General features: G+C 40.9%; 1 protein-coding gene across 3 annotated transcripts in view; it reads right to left on the reverse strand.

The window, feature by feature from the left end:
- The window catches only part of RAPGEF5 (Rap guanine nucleotide exchange factor 5), a 256,592-nt gene that overhangs the window by 141,214 nt on the left and 95,752 nt on the right, over positions 1-19,626 (reverse strand). The gene's annotated exons all lie outside the window — the stretch shown is intronic.

The raw sequence follows: 19,626 nt of genomic DNA on the forward strand, positions 1-19,626 counted from the left end.
ATGTGTTATACAAGTGAAATTTTAAAGGCAGAGCGTGAAGTTCAAGGTTAAAGAAGATTTGCTACGGAAATTAATCTAATTTACCCTGATGTATGTGAAGGCAAAAGCAGCTCAGCGAGACACTGGGACTCTGCCTGGGATCCATACCACAATGATCAAGGTATAGTCATCCCTGAAGAAAGCATTCCCCCTCCCCCACACTGCTTTACTGCCACGCTTCCCTGGCTGGCCAGTGTGAATGCCAGTCTAAAGGGTATATATACTCTTGATTTAACTGATTCTTTGCTTCCTTAGGGCTTCCTCAGGAAAATTATACTGTAATGAGAAGATAATCAGTCCCTCTCTAATGGTGGGGGTTTGAAATCCAAAAACATTCATGGGGGAATGGATAAAGAAGATGTGGTACATATATACAATGGGATATCACTGGGTTATTAAAAAGAATGAAATAATGCCATTTGCAGCAACACAGATGGACCCAGAGATTGTCATACTGAGTGAAGTGAGTCAGACAGAGGCGGAGAAACATCATACAACACCCCTTATATTTGGAATCTAAAAAGAAATGATACAAATGAACTTGCAAAACAGAAAGAGACTAACAGAGAACATCTGATGGTTGCTGAGAGAAGGACACAGAGAAGGGACAGTTAGGGAATTTGGGGTTGACATGTACACACTGCTGTACTGATAACAGATAACAAACAAAAGACCTATTGTAGAGCACGTGGAACTCTGCTCGATGTTATGTGGCATCCTGGATGGGAGAGGAGTTTGGGGGCGAAGGGATACATGTATATGTATGGCTGAGTCCCTTCACTATTCACCAGAAACAACATTGTCAATCAGCTGTGTGTGAGCGCACATGTGTGCGTGCGCCCGCACATGCACGCATGCTCAGCCGCTCCTACTCCAATACAAAATTAAAAGTTAAAAAAAAAAAAAAAAGCTCACAGATATAAAAATTTAGTTGAAGAACTTATGCAGAAAAAGAGACTTGGGAGAGATAGAAGTGATGATTCATCAGAGGAAAGCCTTTACAAAATACTTGCATGTGTAGTAATAAAAAAGCAAAAAAACAAAACAAAACACAAATTAGTGCCTTTTTTAGACATTTGAAATTGTGTGTAAGGTTTACCGTTACACACAATCCCCTGTTACAGGGGAGAATATCTGGAGGTGGACAAAGACACAGATGAGAAAGGCTCCCTGGGGCCCTGTCAATGGCTTCCTAATGTTGTGGCGCCCAGGGAAGACTCCTCTTGGCTCAGACATAGAAAGGCAGCAGAGACAGAAAAAGATGCAGAAGGTGGCTCACTTAAAGCTGTCTTCTCCACCCTCCTCCTTCAGTTTTCTATACCTGAGACTCTCTTCATGAGAGCTTCAGTTTTTCTTTCTTGATTTAGAAATAAGACTCAAAACAGAAGTAGCTCAGAAAAGGAAAATGTTATATTCCCAACACTATATAAAACATCTCTGCAAAGATTTGGTGGAGAAAGAAAGGGAGAAAAAGGATGAGCAAGAAACCCACAGAGCACTTTTTGGGAAGCCAAGATGGAAAAAAAAAAAAGGATAGTGAGAAAGACAAGAACTTCACAGTTAAAAATGAACCTAAGCTTTTTCTTTTTTCCATAAAATAAATGAGAATACTCTACTGTACCACACCACATCCCCTGAACATCTGCAGTCAGGGAGGACGGACAAGTGTTATGTGCGGTGGCATGTAGAACAGCTTCCACATTTCTGCCCCCGAGGGAAAACATTTTTGCGCAAAACCCCAAGGGCAGGTTATTCTTCCTCCAAAATACAAAGGGGGAAGCATTGAGCAAACAAATCACAAACTGGGTGAGATCCCGTTAGAGTCTCCTATAGATGGCTGGAAGGCATCACTGACGCAATGGACAGGAGTCTGAGGAAACTCAGGGAGGCAGGGAAGGACAAGGGAGCCTGGCGTGCTGCAGTCTATGGGGTTGCAAGAGTCGGACACGACTTAGTGACAGAACAACAACACAGTATCCTCTTAGCACTTTTTTTTTTTTAAAGACACACCAGCAATCATTATTTCATTATTTTCAATTGTGACTAATGCCTGTCTTCTGGGCAGAAGTTCCGCTGAGGCAGCTATCTTTTCAGCACCATGACTCAGGGCCATCAACACGCTTGCACTGACCCACAGGAGGTGGATGAAGAGGCAACTTAAAGGGAACAGAGACAGAACCCAGGGGAGGGGAAAAAAAAAAAGGTTGCCTGAGGGAGGACAAGGAAAATCCAAAGAGAAGGCACTCCCCCTAAGAAGGGACTTGTAGCAGAAATCTTCAGAACAAATTAGGACTCCAAGCCTCCTTTAGCAAATACTTGTTAGGTTTATTCTGAAAACTTAAACTTTTAACAACTGCAGAAACAGAGACTAGACTTTTCTTTGTAAGCACTAATACGGGACTCGTCGGCACTGAAAAAGAAACATAACACCCCAGCAACGCTCAAGTTTCCAGATGTCTAAAGTCCTGGCCCACATTTTGATAACTTTCTGGGAACCCTGAGCAAAAACCAACCAGCTAAGATGCTCCTGAATTCCTAACACTCAGGGACTGATGAAGATAATAAATATGTGGCGACTCTCTCTGAGTTCGCCTTTGTGTGTCTATCCACACATACCCTTTTTCCTAATAAACACTTAACCTGTTTCACTTAAAAAAAAAGAAGAAGGTACAGTAAATATGTGCTGATTTAAACCATTAACTTGGGGGAAGAGTCTGTTACACTGAAAAGTCTTTTATAGACAATTATTTTTCTACTTGATCTCCTTGTGCTGTTCCTTAATGTAAGCCTCTCTCATCACGACACATATGGAACCCTCTTCTTAAATCAGTATCAAAAACTACATACCTATAAATGTATATTTAAAAATGGCCAAGAGCCATGCTCTGATATTCACCACTGTTTTTATTTTATGAGCGTGCTAAACCACTGCCTAGAAAATTAGAAGAAATGCACTGCTGTTGATCTGACGGGAAGTCCATTCTCACAGTGGTCTATCACAAGCCTTCGTTGTTGTTCTGTCGCTCAGTCGTGTCCGACTCTTTGCGACCCCATGGACCATAGCACGCCAGGCTTCCCTGTCCTTCAGCATCTCCCGGAGCTTGCTCAAACTCATGTCCATTGAATTGGTGACTGAACATTTTATGTAGCTCAGAAATGTACCCTACCTATGTCACACCCTCAGTGAGGTCTGATAATAAGAAATCAGACACACTAATATTTCTGTAATGAAATGTATGATTATTCATACCAAATGGGATAAAGACAGACTAGGAGGAGTCTCAGGATTTTCTACTAAATATATTCAGTTTAGGTTAGACTTTGGCATCAGGTGGCAGAGTGGGAAAGAATCCACCAGCAGGAGATGCCAGAGATGTGAGTTCGATCCCTAGGTCGAAAAGATCTCCTGGAGTAGGAAATGGCAAGCCCTTTCAGTTTTCTTGTCTGGGAAACTGGACGAGGATCCTAGCAGACTGCAGACCATGGGCTCACAAAAGAGCTGGACGTCACCGAGCAACTAAGCACACAAACACACAAGTCATGAAAACCTTTTGTGTTTTAGGGCTTTTATATTTCAGATTTGTGAATAATGGATTGTAAGTAAACCTCTACTAATTTTAAGCTGAAGGTTTGTCTCCATCTTTTTCTCATGTTTCTTCTTGTCAAATAGCTATGTAGTCACTATATTCTGTCTAAGAAATGCTTTCTTTTAAATTGCTTGGCTTTGCATCCATTTTGAACCTGAATGCACATGAGAATCACTTGGGAAGCTTTAAAAAAGCAACTGATACTTGGGCCCCATCTAAATCAGAATCTCTGGGGGACAAGTCCAGCCATCAGTATTTACTGCTGCTATTGTTCCCAAGTTTCTTAAGCGATTCTACACTGTATCCAGGGTTGAGAAGCACTCTTCTATTTAATAAGACATCTTCACTTCTCCAAGACTCAACCTTTTAATCTTGAAATCATTTCAACTGACAATCAATTTTTACTTTTTATTTTATTCTCCTCTAATTTAAATCATTTGTAAAGGAACATGGTTTTCACTGTGTTTTAGGTATTAAATTTTGATATAATCCAATCAAATGGTAAGATTCCGTTACAACATCAGTGGTTTGACAGACCCAAGCACAAGGAAAATTGCAAGGGAGCTTTTAAAGAAGCTTAAACTTTAAAACATAGTTTACTTAATATAAAAAGAACCCTATAACTCAAAACACATTTGCAGCTTAGGGTGTATTTGCTCTTGTGAATATCTAAATAGAGGATAATTAAGGGACTGATAAAACACATCAAAATTTCCTTTTCCTCTGGGTACCCATCGGCAATTTTAAAATGTTTTAAAGTGTTGAAGTATTTTGGCTTTCTATCTTTAAAAACCAGCAGGGCTACTCACAAAATAGCCCTGAAATTCAACAAGAATCAGGGTTAGTCTCAGTTCCAGCATATTGTCTGTTTTTCTCTGGCTTAATAAGGCTTTCAGACTCAAAATACAAATGCAATGAGTCTTGCATCAGCACAAGGTTCAAGAGGCAACAGAAAGTGTCAAATACAAGCCCCGAGTGCCAGAGATCATGGCCATGGAGAGGTCAACTGAGAACACATGGTGGCCTTCCTGGAGGAAGAGGCCCCTGAAAACCAAGCGTGAAGCTGGAGAAAGCCAACATAGGTCCCTGTGGGAGACAGATCAACAGTGACAGACGCCACCAAAGGGCCATCCTTATAAACTAATGTTTCAGAAAATCATGAATTCACAAATTTCCTAAAGGTTTTAAATAAATCTATTAATCTTAGAAATCTTTAAATTTTGATAATATAATCAAAATGTTTTTAAAACACAGAACACATTTTCTCAATTTCCTAAATTAAATGTAAGAAGAAACATAATTCAATACACTTTCCTCTTTTATTCCCAAATATACTTGCTCCCAAAACAGGGTTAAAAATTCTAGATAAATAAATAAATATGCTTATTAAAGCCATCAACATATTTCTGGATAAGATATAAACTGAGTAGTGATGGTGGCTAGACTTCTGTCCCATGAAGAAAGAGCCACATACTCAGTGACAATTTCCTTTGTTCCTCAGTGGCCCATTTTCCCATTTCCAAATTCACTCTTCTGTTCTAAATAGTTAATATTGCCACAGGACTGACACATGAATAATCCTGTGATTACCTGCTAATGTCAACCCATAATTGGAAAATTAAGAAGGTTATTTATCTGTCTAGACAGTACTGTTCTCTGCCTAATAGTTTATTTAACAAATAGTAGTTTTCCTAATAACTACTCTCACCATATCAAAGACGTGTTTGCTAAGCATGCTACGATGATAAAATATGCTTATTCTTATTTCAAGGATATTAGGGATATTTTTAAAAATTCTCATAAAGACTTTGTTGACTAAATACAGATATGTCTATTTTATTGTAACTTAGATAATCACTGACCAAAGACTAATACATACATAAGTGACCTGAAACTAACTAGTGGAATAAAGTCCTACACGTAAGTTCTTTTCTTTTTTTTTTTTAATATTTATTCACTTGGCTGTGCCAGGTCTTAGTTTCAACATGTGAAGCTTCAGGCTCACATGCGGCAGGTGGCATCTCGTTCCCTGCCCAGCGACTGAACCCGGGCCCCCTGCACTGGAAGCATGGAGTCTCTAGCCACTGCACCACCAGGGAAGCCCCTATATGTAAGTTAGTTTTTTAAGTCTGTTATTTAGGTCTGCTACGTGTACATGTATCTCCTATGCATGAGGTTCACATTAGAAAGATGTGATAATTTTTAGTTGATCATAAGCATGGTGTAAGTTAACAATGGAAATGAGATTTAGAATTGCATAACAATGGTTTTGGAATAGTACGAGGATGACATTCAGGTCAGCAAGAAATGATGGACTCCAGAGACAGCAACACCTGGATTGTACTCAGTTTGAAGTACCATCTGTTCGGCTTATGAGGAGTTGACAGGATTCACGGGACAACCCCAAGGTGGTCACCTCCTCACGGTCGACGTGATATAGCAGTCTTCATTTATCTTGTCCTCAGCAGGGTCTGGCATGTTACCGTCCTCTTGTCCTTAGCCACCAGGATTCCATGACACATACCCTCCAGGCTCTTCTCTCTTCTCTCTGGCTGCCACTTCTCTTCCCTCAAGGCTTCGCTTTCCCCTATCTTTAAGTTTTGATGATCCTCAGTGGTTTGTTCTTAGCTCTCTCAACCTTCTTCTCTTTCCATTCATTCTCCCTAGGCAACCTCACTTACTCACAGGATTTCAATCTATCTGCATTTCCAGGGTCCAAAAGTCTCATCCCCATCCACCTCCAGGACCTAAATGCCCCACGAGTAACTCAAACTCAACACTTCCAAATGTGAAGTCACTTTCTTACACTTCCCTCCACTCTCTAATCTGTAGCATGGCCCATATACCCAGGCAGTGAATGGTACCACCATGTACCAGGGTCTCAAGCCAAGAAGTGAGGTGTCCTTGATTTAATGCAACCCACCATCTCCTCCCAACTCAGACTGTTGCCTCTCATTTACCTCTCTTCAAACCACATCATACTCAATAGAAAATATAAATCTTATATTAATCTCTTGCTAAAAAACTCTTCAAAGACTTCGCATGACACCATGACAGAGTCCAATGTCCAATATTTCATATATAATATTCTTTTCATCTGGTCTTCAGTATCACCTATTTCCACATCTCCTTTTTTGGGCTGAGGGAGTTCTCCGTTGGTGTGCTTGGGTTTTCTCTAGTTGTGGCAAGCAGGGGCTACTCTTTGTTGTGGTGTGTGGGCTTTTCATTGCAGTGGCTTCTCTTGTGGCAAAAACGCATGTTTTAGCTCTACAAACTTTCAAATACTCAGAACTACCCACAGTGGAAATGTTCTACTATGTGAAGTTCAGTAGAAGATGCTTTATATGGGAAGGTAAATTTCAGAAGTACCCAGACCAAGGATTTGTTCTAAAGATTTGTTTTATGAATGCCTCCTACCCAAATTATCCACTATCATCAAAAGAGAACAAGCATAAACCTCCTGGGAGTCGTCTATCTGTCAGCCTGCAGTAGAACAGTTGGGGATATTATTGGCATTTCATCTGGGTAACAGAGACAGGGGGAGGGCAAATCTCAACAGATGAAAAAGAACAGTTGGAGGCCATTCCTTACTGTGGAAATCTCTTCAATTTCATGGCACAAAGAACAGGAGATGCTGCAGATGTACTGGCCAAATGTAATCCGAAAAGAGCAAGCAAATGACACTGACATCTTTTCAAAAGAGCAGGTGAATCTGCTCCTTCAGTCTTCAAAGCTGCTCTCTCAATTCTTGATCTAGTCATTTCCCCAAAGCTCTAACTGCTCATCCACATGAATTTCTTGACGAACATTTTATATATATGAAATGTTATAAGGAAACACGTATACATTGGACACCCTGGGTTTTGCTATGACAATGAAATAAAACATGGATTATGCTTATATCAATATATTTTAAAAAATTTTTAAGTCTCAAGTTACTTTTTTCCATTTTCTGGTAAGACCAGAGTATTTTCAATCTATGTCACATTTAATGATTCTTCAGTAGATTTATATGATATGGTTTATTTAACAAAGTATCTTTAAAGACATAATTTGGAAACATGTCTTTAGCATGCCTTTTATTTAGTATTACATGTCATTCCTTATATGGTCTTTCTTAATCAGTGTGCTTTTTGGAAGTAAGTTTCTAAACTGCAGCAGGAGTATAACCTATAGCTCTAGACATTCCAGGGATCTTCTACAGTAAGGATCTCCAATCAGAAGGGACAGGTCCTATAGAAGCTGAAAGAGTGAAGGCAAGAGGAGAAGGGGGCAACAGAGGATGAGATGGTTGAATGGCATCACTGACTCAATGGACACGAGTTTGAGCAAACTCAGGAACATAGTTAAGGACAGGGAAGGCTGGCGTGCCGCAGTTCGTGGGGTCACAAACAGTCGGACACGACTGAGCGACTGAACAACAACAAGGGACATTACACAGAAACTCCCCCACTGGCATGAATCCAGATCATCCAAGACCCTTGCAACCAGGAAGTCTATCTACAAAAACTGCGAATGTGGGAGGATATCCTGGAAGAACAAGATGCAGAACACAAGATCCAAAAGCCTATAACAGGAACGGGAAATCTTCATCTAGTTTATGCCAACCTTGAGGGAAATCTGGGAATCTGTTTGCTGGGGCAGAGTCACAGCCCTCCACCCCACAGCACAGGACTGCTATGGGCATGAAGTGAGTTAACACCTATAAAGCATCCAGGAATGGTGCCTGCAACAGCGAGTGCTACGTGCATGTTAGCTACCATCATCATCGTCATCATCACACTACTATAAGCAATACGGCTGAGCTTAACAACAAATTATAATAGAAGGACACTTCAGTCCCTAGTTGCTTTACTATTTCATTTGTTTAAACCCTTCTTCCTATCTAAATTATTAAAACTCCTTGACAATCAGTACTGCTTCTGCTTATAATATGCCTCCTACATGGCCCCCACATTGCCAGGAGCATAAAAGTGACTGATAGGCTTCACTGAAAAGGGCCTACAGTGCAGGTATTTCTAGAGTTTATATTTTTTTAAAAATATACTTTTAGATTTCTACAAAATTCTGAAGCTTTTACAAAGGTATGTAAGACAGACCTCAGATTTAGAAATTCACTTTGAAACTTCAGAGGGATCAACCAACGAGCTGTGGCCTGGCAGCTTTTGGCATCCAAGAGATAACTGCTGTTGAATGAACCAAGGGATTGTGGCTGTATTCGACAAGCAGTGTGTATTACTTTTGTATTTCTGCCCTAGCAAATCACGACCCACAGCTTAAGAGAACACCCGTTGATCATCTCACACTGCCATAGGTTAGGAGTGCAGAGGAAGCATGGCTCAGCTGGATCCTCTGCTTAGAGACTTATGAGGCCAAAAACGAAGGTACAGGCGGAGCTGTGTTCCCTGTGGAGGCACTGGGAGAGAAGATGCTTCCAAGAGCATCCGGGTGGTTGGCAGAGTCTGGGTCCTGCATCTACGTGACTAGGGGACCCATTTGCTTGCTTGTGTCACCTGGAACCTGCCCTGAGCTCCTAGAGGCCTCTCTCTGGTCCTTGCACAGGGAGACCTACTTCTCAGAGCCAGCAACAACACACTGAATCCTCACACTCGAATCTTTCCTTATTTTCTCTTCTGTCATTTCTCTTTGATGCTCACCACAGCAAGGTTCACAGGATTAGACTGGGTACTTGCAGACAATCCAGATCTGTACACTTAATTACATCAGCAGAGTACCTTTTAGCACGTAGTGAGTATTTACAGGTGCCAAATACTGCATTCATCTTTGGGGTCATTCTACCTACTAAGGTACAGCAACTCAGAGCCTCAGAGCCCTCCTGTAAAACTAGCCTTGAGTAAAGTTTAAAAATAAAATAAAATTAAAAAAAAATAATGTATAAAAAAATAAATAAAATAAAGGAAAAAAAAATAATTAAAACTAGCCTTGAACCCCATTTTAGGATTTTATAGTAACATGCTAATAAGTCTAGTCCTGGGTCATGATTTACCTGCTGTAACATCTTTACCAGAGCATACCTCTGAGTTCACACAATGGAATCCCATGACTTGAGAGCCAGTCTGAAGAAATATCTGAATTGCTAAACCATGCAGTCATGTTTACAGTATTTCATGATCCCTAACAGGCTAAAAGTTAAAATGCTGTTTAATAAAATTTCATAGGTTTCATTTTATACAATTCTTCAAATAAGAAGACTCTATAATCAAATCCCAAACCCCACCTGTTGAGACTTATTCAGTAACTATGAAGTGTCCTAAGTGAAGATAATGTAGAGAATTGCCTTTTGAACCCTAAATTGCTATTTTTCATTACTACAGCAATTACTGTACAATAGCAAAAATTGCTATTTTTAATTACTCTTCATTAATACTTCCTGTCTCAAATGCTTCACCTCTGCAATGCAAATGACAACCCATTGTGCTGCGCAAGGCTGAAATGCGATGCTGCATAAAAACAGAAGCAGGATGCTTGCACAAGGTAAGAACTCAACAAAAATCACCCAGTCTTAGCCTTTTACCCAGATCTCATTTGGTCTTCATAACTCAACAAGAGGCTAATACCTTTATATCTGCAAACAAGTTTCTTCAATAATTTCCCCATATAGAAGTTCATCTGTGCTGTTTCTAATACAAAAGATGGAAAACAACCATAATGGTCAGGGGATGATAAATCCATGGTATAGGGTGCTATGAGCAACAACCAATGCCACAGGAGGTACTGTTGGTGCTGAAAATACATTAAGGGAAAAGCACAGACCTCAAAATAAGAGTCATTTTTTTTTGGACATATTTTACAAAATATACACCACACAAGAAATATAACCTAGAAAGTAATAAACACTAAAGTGTCAATAGTGATTCATTTCTAAGCAGTTTCACTACGGGCATCTTTTTTATTCTGGAATTAAAAAAAAAAATTATTGTCTTTATATTCAAGTTAAATAACCCAAATGTCAGATAAATTTTTAAAATTTGCAAAGCATAATCCATAGTAACAATGACTCACTACCAGAATTATCATCATTTTGACATAAACAGAATTCACCCTAATTCTAACCATCTAGTATGCACATAAAATTTCCTTATATTGATTTATATTAATACAACAGCATAAAATAACAAATTAATTTAAAATTTACCTTATTCCATCACCACCAAAAACTCAAGTAGTTTTCTCTTTTTTATATGCCTCCTGGTCCTCCTTCACAAATGGACATAATACTAAAGCTGTACCATTGAGTTAAGTATGTAAAATTAAATTTCATCTAAGCAACTATAAGAAGTTCTATTTTAAACCAATGCACCAAAGAAGCAACCCAACATGAAATGTTCATGGATCGTCCTTTGAAAGTTCCTTCCACTTGCCTTAGATAGGATTTCACAGTAACACTCCACAAACCTGTGACTGTTAATGTACAAACTGATGGCTAAATGGTCTATCTGTTCAGTTCAGTCATTCAGTCATGTCCGACTCTTTGCAACTCCATGGACTGCAGCACACCAGGCCTCCCTCTCCATCACCAACTCCCGGAGTTTACTCAAACTCATGTCCATTGAGTCCGTGATGCCATTCAACCATCTCATCCTCTGTTGTCCCCTTCTCCTCCCGCCTTCAATCTTTCCCAGCATCAGGGTCTTTTCAAATGAGTCAGTTCTTCACATCAGGTGGCCCAAGTACTGGAGCTTCAGCTTTAGCATCAGTCTCTCAAATGAATATTCAAGGTTGGTTTCCTTTAGGATGGACTGGTTGGATCTCTTTGCAGTCCAAGGGACTCTCAAGAGTCTTCTGCAACACCACAGTTCAAAAGCATCAATTCTTTGGCGCTAAAAATTCTCCAAGCCAGGCTTCAACAATACATGAACCATGAAATTCCAGATGTTCAAGCTAGTTTTAGAAAAGGCAGAGGCACCAGAGATCAAATTGCCAGCATGCACTGGATCATCAAAAAGCAGAAGAGTTCCAGAAAAGCATCTATTTCTGCTTTATTGATTATGCCAAAGCCTTTGACTGTGTGGATCACAATAAACTGTGGAAAATTCTGAAAGAGATGGGAATACCAGACCACCTGACCTGCCTCTTGAGAAATCTGTATGCAGGTCAGGAAGCAACAGTTAGAACTGGACATGGAACAACAGACTGGTTCCAAATAGGAAAAGGAGTACATCAAGGCTGTATATTGTCATCCTGCTTATTTAACTTATATGCAGAGTACATCATGAGAAACGGTGGGCTAGATGAAGCACAAGCTGGAATCAAGATTGCCAGGAGAAACATCAATAACCTCAGATATGCAGATGACACCATCCTTATGGCAGAAAGTGAAGAAGAACTAAAGAGCCTTTTGATGAAAGTGAAAGAGGAGAGTGAAAAAGTTGGCTTAAAGCTCAACATTCAGAAAACAAAGATCATGGGATCTGGTCCCATCACTGCATAGCAAATAGATGGGGAAACAATGGGAACAGTGGCAGACTTTATTTTCTTGGGCTCCAAAATCACTGCAGGTGGTGACTGCAGCCATGAAATAAAAAGACGCTTACTCCTTGGAACAAACATTATGACCAACGTATACAGCATATTCAAAAGCAGAGACATTACTTTGTCCACAAAGGTCTGTCTAGGTTTTTCCCGTAGTCATGTATGGATGTGAGAGTTGGGATTGTAAAGAAAGCTGAGCACCGAAGAATTGAGGCTTTTGAACTATAGTCTATCTGTATACCCTGTCAATTAAAAAGATCTGTTTTGCATGTATATTGCAAAGAAAAATTACTATCTTCGTCTTGGGAACTGATACCCAAAGATCATAATATATTGTATAAACACACACACTTCTTCCCTTATTGACAAGGGACTCTTCAAGTCACATTTTATTCTTGAATGGGTTCTGCACAGAGACATCTTTCTGAAATGATGCTTTTAAGTTAATGTCCCCACACTGTGCTCATCTCAGTAGGCAAAACACCATGAACTATGCTATTCACCAATAACCAAACATACTTCACAAGGCTACAGTTAAATTAGGTTACCACAAGATCCGAGCATGTACAGATGGTTTTTTTGAAAAGTGAAGTCGCTCAGTCATGTCCGACTCTTTGCAACCCCATGGACTGTAGCCTACCACGCTCCTCTGTCCATGGGATTTTCCCAGCAAGACTACTGGAGTGGGTTGCCATTTCCTTCTCCAGACGATCTTCCCAACCCAGGGATCGAACCCAGATCTCCAGCACTGTAGGCAGACGCTTTAGTGTCTCAGCCACCAGGAAAGTCCTGGTTTCTTTGAAAGTAGAGACAATAAGTTAGTATTTAGTTTTAAAAAGTCATGTGTGTGTACATCTATATCTTTTGCTATATAGGGCGCTCTTCCCAAGACAAAGAAAATCAACTTGATGTATGGTAGTTGTAGAATATATTAAGCTTGTTTGATTTACAAAGGAGAGAAAAATGCCACTGAGTTACCTGTTCACATATTGATAATGGTGGGCTTTGTGATGTGTTACCATGAGATCCTACCTGAGAGAAACTGAAGGAGCTGTAACCAGCTCTCCACGTGGTCCTAGAGACTTAAAAATCCACAGCCGAAGGTGCCTTGAACGCTGTGACAGCTGATCAGGGTAGCTCTAAAGCACAATGAGGAAAGGTACTAATAAACCCCACAACTCCTTAGAAATACCAAGAACAAGGAAAACTACACCGAGACTGAGCTACAAGTGCTCCGGGGCTTTCTTGATGCTTCCCGAAACGAGATCTGTCTTCCTGGGCCTGACTTGACATTTCCTCTCAAATCTCAATCCACCTGACCTTCCCCAAATCATGTAGCAGCTCTAAAGCCCTTGGAAGGGCTGGAACCAAGCTACAATTCCACGTGGGAATTGTACGTTCCCCACAGATGAGAAATATAAGGTGGCAAGGTGTTCAAGATCTTGCAGTACCCAGATGCAAGGTGAGTCATTCCCTGGAGGAGTCACTTATTTTTATTCTCTGAACAAACATGCTCACTCAGGTCTGTGACAGACTCAGAAAACGGAGATTAACTCCACTCCATTTCTCTCTTCCCTGGAAAGGAAGAGGCAGCTAGCCCAGAAAAAGAGTGAGTGGAGATCAGTACTTCAGCATTAAAAAAGCCGTATTTCTAAATGTGGCAAAATTCATCACTGGATGGTGTGCATTGCGTACTCAGTGTGACAGATTCTCCCCTCTTCCCCTAACCTAAGATTATTTCTAGACCTTACTAACTCTATGTATCATCTCTTAAATAAGTCTCCAAAGTTCTAACTTTTTAAACATTCGGCAAAGCTCAAATCCCATGCTATTTCTTCTTCCTGAACTGGTACCAATGTGAACAATTTCAATCAAAAAAGCTGTCACCATTCTCTTTAGGGAAGCCCCAGGAATACTGGATTGGGCAGCCATTCCTTTCTCCAGGGGATCTTTCTGACCAAGGGATCAAACCTGGGTCTCCCATACTGCAGGCAGATTCTTTACCATCTGAGCCACTAGGGAAGCCCTCTCTTCAGACACTACTGCCCAAAAAGGAATTTCTCCACTGTATCAAACCCAACTCATAGGTTCATCCAGAAGGATGAACTAAAGGGATCCTAGCCACTGTATATGCTTCTGGACTCAGAAAGGATGTAGCAGATTCTTGCGAAAGACAAACCTTAAAGAAAACAAGGGAAGGTTCAGGAGAAAGACTAGACATGGCAAAGGAGAGGAGTTTCAAATGAGTGAGAGGAGTGAGACAGCTGACAGCCTTGGGGAGCTGGGGTCTTTGAGTTTCCTGTGTTATGCTTTTGGTGACACAGGACAATTGGTTGTTCATTAAGACTCAGTTCCTGGTGCCTCTCTGAAAAGTATTTCCCAAGAGATTCTATCTAAGGAAAAGATGACATGGGAGAAGAATCATAGGCCCGGGTTAAGTCCCTAGTTAATGAGAGGAAAATCAGGTCCTTTTTACCTGTAAAGCAGGATTCCAGAGAGGGAAAATGTGAGATGACTTTTACTAGAAAGAATGCTAGGGAGCATCAGAGAACAAGTTCATGGCCGATGGAAAAACTGATGGAGTTAATGTCACAACTTCTAGACATTAAGCAGGGAAAGACTTTGCTGTGAAGTTGACAATGTGCTGCAGTTATAACCACTTCTTTTGTCTTTTGTCTTTTTTTCCTAGAGAGTTGCAAAAAGAAATTCCATCTCAAATCTCTTCTTCTCTAACACTTGCACCAAAAGTTATGTGTCCTCTTGACTTCTTGGGGTTTCATCTGCTTCAAGATCTTCTAGGACTTACAGCAGTAACCTTCATTTGTCATTTGGGTTAGATTGTTTTTTTTAAGGTCAGAGGCATTTCTCAGAGGAGTGATAACGTACCCTATGAGAAGGAATTTGGAAAATACTACTAAGGACATCAAATGCAGAGTGGTTCTAAACTAAAATTGGATGAGCTGAAGAAAATGAGCAACAGCATAGAGCAGAGACATACCAAGAGAGAAATCTACACTGATGAAAATCATCAACTACATCAGCTTTGAGGAAGAATATGAGGGCACCAGGAATGTCACTGGCAAGATGGTGGAGCAGAAGGACGTGCACTCATCTTCTCTGTGAGAACTCCAAAATTACAAGTCTTTGCTGAACAACTACTGACAGGAGAATGTTGGATCCCACACACAAAAAAAGATACTCCACATTCAAGGGCAAAGGAGAAGCCCCAACAAGACAGTAAGAGGCGTAAAATCACATTTAGAACCAAACATACCCGCCAGAGATGCCTGGAGAGCTCAAACAAAACCTTGAGTACACCAGGACCCAGAGACCCCACAGAGACTGAGCCAGACCTGTGTTTGAGTCTCCTGCAGAGGTATGTGTCAGCTGTGGCCTGCCACAGGGGCAGGGGCTCTGGGTGCAGCTACCTGAGTCACAAAACCTGTGATATAAGCCCTCTTGCAGGAGGTCACCATTAACCCCAACATAGAGCCGCCGAGGAGATAACCTACAAACTGCAGAACAATTATATCAAAGAAATTCTCACACTGTTAAGAAAGTTCTAGGACCCACAAGAGATTTCCCAAACTGGGGATCTAGCAAAGGGACTGAGAATCCCCAGAGAATTTGACTTTGGAGGGCAGCGGAATTTGATTACAGAACTTACACAGGACTGGGGAAACAGATTCTTGGAGGGCACAAACAAAACCTTGTGTGACCAGGACCCAGGAGAAAGGAGCAGTGACCCCACAAGAGACTGACCCAGACTTGCTGTGAGTGTCCAGGACTCCCTAGTGGAGGCGTGGGTTGGCGGTGGCTGCTGCAGGGTTGGTGCACTGAGGGCAGCAGTAGGTGCATGGGGCCTACTGAAGGAGGCCCCATTATCTTCATTACCTCCACCATAGTTTGGCCTCAGGTCAAACAACAGGGAGGGAACACAGCCCCACCCATCAACAGAAAACTGGATTAAAGATTTACTGAGCCTGGCCCCACCCATCAGAACTAGAACCAGTTTCTCCCACAGTCTCTCCCATCAGGAAGTTTCCATAGGGCTCTTATCCTTATCCATCAGAAGATGGACAGAATGAAAACCACAATCACAGAAAACTAATCAAACTGATCACATGACCCACAGCCTTGTCTAACTCAATGAAACTATGAGCCATGCTCTTTAGGGCCACCCAAGACAGACAGGTCATAGTGGAGAGTTCTGACAAAATATGGTCCACTGGAGAAAGGAATGGAAAACCACTTCAGTATTCTTGCCTTGAGAACCCCATGAACAGTATAAAAAAGCAAAAATATAGGACGCTGAAAGATAAACTCTCCAGGTTGGTAGGTGCCCAATATGCTACTGGAGATCAGTGGAGAAATAACTCCAGAAAGAATGAAGAGACAGAGCCAAAATGAAAACAATGCCAAGTTGTGGATGTGACTGGTGATATAAGCAAAGCCCAATGCTGTAAATGGCAATATTGCATAGGAACCTGGAATGGTTAGGTCCATGAATCAAGGTAAATTGGAAGTGGTCAAACAGGAGATGCCAATAGTAAACATTGACATTTTAGGAATCAGTGAACTAAAATGGACTGGAATGAGCAAATTTAATTCAGATGACCACTATATTTACTACTGTGGGCAAGAATCCCTTAGAAGAAATGAAGGAGCCATCATAGTCAACAAAAGAGTCTGAAATGCAGTACTTCGGTGCAATCTCAAAAATGACAAGAATGATCTCTGTTCATTTCCAAGGCAAACCATTCAGTATCACAGTAATCCAAGCCTATGCCCCAACCAGTAATGCTGAAGAAGCTGAAGTTGAACAGTTCTATGAAGACCTAAAAGACCTCCTAGAACTAACACTCAAAAAAGATGTTCTGTACATCATAGGGGAGTGGAATGCAAAAGGAGGAAGTCCAGAGATACCTGGAGTAACAGGCAAATTTGGCCTTGGAGTACAAAATGAAGAAAGGCAAAGGCTAACAGCCTTTTGCCAAGAGAATAGCAAACACCCTCTTCCAACAACACAAGAGAAGACTCTACACTTGGACATCACCAGATCGTCAATACAGAAATCAGATTGATTATATTCTTGGCATCCAAAGATGGAGAAGCTCTATACAGTCAGCAAAAACAAGATGTGGAGCTGACTGTGGCTCAGATCATGAAATCTTTATTGCCAAATTCAGACTTAAATTGAAGAAAGGTAGGGAAAACCACTAGACCATTCAGGTATGACCTAAACCAAATCCTTTAGGATTATACAGTAGAAGTAATAAATAGATTCAAAGGACTAGATCTGATAGACAGAGTACCTGAAGAACTATGGCCAGAGGTTCGTGACATTGTACAGGAGGCAGGGATCAAGACTACCCCCAAGAAAATGAAATGCAAAAAGGCAAAATGGTTGTCTAAGGAGGTCTTACAAACAGCTGTGAAAAGGAGAGAAGCTAAAGGCAAAGGAGAAAAGGAAAGATATACCCATTTGAATGCACAGTTTCAAAGAACAGCAAGGAGAGACAAGAAAGCCTTCCTCAGTGATCAATGTAAAGAAACAGAGGAAAACAACAGAATGGGGAAGACTAGAAATCTCTTCAAGAAAATTAGCAATACCGAGGGAACATTTCATGCCAAGATGGGCACAATAAAAAACAGAAATGGTATGGACCTAACAGAAGCAGAAGATATTAAGAAGAGGTGGCAGGAATACACAGAACTGTACAAAAAACATCTTCATGACCCAGATAACCACAATGGTGTGATCACTTGCCTAGAACCAGACATCCTGGAATACAAAGTCAAGTGGGCCTTAGAAAGCATCACTACGAACAAAGATAGTGAAGGTGATGGAATTCCAGTTGACCTTTTTCAAATACTAAAAGATGATGCTGTGAAAGTGAGGCACTGAATATGCCAGCAAGTTTGGAAAACTCAGCAGTGGCCACAGGATTGGAAAAAGTCAGTTTTCATTCCAATCCCAAAGAAACACAATGCCAAAGAATGCTCAAACTGTGGCATAATTGCACTCATCTCACATGCTAGTAAAGTAATGCTCAAAATTCTCCAAGCCAGGCTTCAACAGTACATGAAGCATGAACTTCCATATGTTCAAGCTGGATTTAGAAAAGGCAGAGGAACCAGAGATCAAATTGCCAACATCATAGAAAAAGCAACAGAATTCCACAAAAACATTTACTTCTGTTTTATTGATTACACCAAAGCCTTTGACTGTGCAGATCACAACAAACTGTGGAAAATTCTTCAAGAGATGGGAATACCAGACCACCTTACCTGCCTCTGAGATATCTGTATGCAGGACAAGAAGCAACAGTTAGAATAGGACATGAAACAATAGACTGGTTCCAAAATGGGAAAGGAATACATCAAGGCTGTATATTGTCACCCTGCTTATTTAACTTATATGCAGAGTACATCATGTAAAATGCCGAGCTGGATGAAGCATAAGCTGGAATCAAGATTGCTGGGAGAAATATCAATAACCTCAGATACACAGATGATACCACCCTTATAGCACAAAGTGAAGAGGAACTAAAGAGCCTCTTGATGGACGTGAAAGAGGAGAGTGAAAAAGCTGGCTTAAAACTCAACATTCAAAAAAAAGAAGATTATGGCATCCAGTCCCATCTCTTCATGACAAATAGATGGGGAAACAATGGAAAAAGTGACAGACTTTATTTTTGGGGGGCTCCAAATTCACTGCAGATTGTGACTGCAGCCATGACATTAAAAGATGCGTGGTCCTTGGAAGAAAAGTTATAACCAACTTAGCATATTAAAAAGAAGAGATGTTACTTTGCCAACAAAGTATCTAGTCATAGCTATGCTTTTTCCAGTAGTCATGTAGGGATGTAAGATTTGGACTATAAAGAAATCTGAGCACCGAAGTATTAACGCTTTTGATCTGTGGTGTTGGAGAACACTCGTGAGATTCCCTTGGACTGAAAGAAGATCCAACCAGTCCATCCTAAAGGAAATCAGTTCTGAATATTCATTGGAAGGACTGATGCTGAAACTGAAACTCCAATATTTTGGCCACCTGATGCAAAGAACTGACTCATTGGAAAAGACCCTGATGCTGGGAATGTATCAGGGAGGAGAAAGGGACGACAGAGGATGAGATGGTTGGATGGCATCACCGACTCAATGGGCATGAGTTTGAGCAAGCTCCAGGAGTTGGTGATGGACAGGGAAGCCTGGCGTGCTGCAGTCCATGGGGTCACAAAGAGTTGGAAACAACTGAGCGACTGAACTGATGAGAGTGTACGAGTGCCTACTTAAATGGTCCCCGGGTATTAGATTCTGTTCTCATCCAATTCTGACTGCTCTTCCTAAATTCTGTACACTATATTTTTTCATCTGAATTCATCTGTCAAGACATGGCCACAAACTCTTCTCCATTACTATCACCAGGTCAGTGCGGACACTCAGCACAGTTCTCTTTTACCGTCTGAGTGATGGCTGACTTCACTGGACAAGCAGCACAGAT

The sequence above is a fragment of the Bos indicus genome, chromosome 4 (genome assembly GCF_029378745.1).
Source record: "Bos indicus isolate NIAB-ARS_2022 breed Sahiwal x Tharparkar chromosome 4, NIAB-ARS_B.indTharparkar_mat_pri_1.0, whole genome shotgun sequence".
Lineage (NCBI taxonomy): Eukaryota > Metazoa > Chordata > Mammalia > Artiodactyla > Bovidae > Bos > Bos indicus.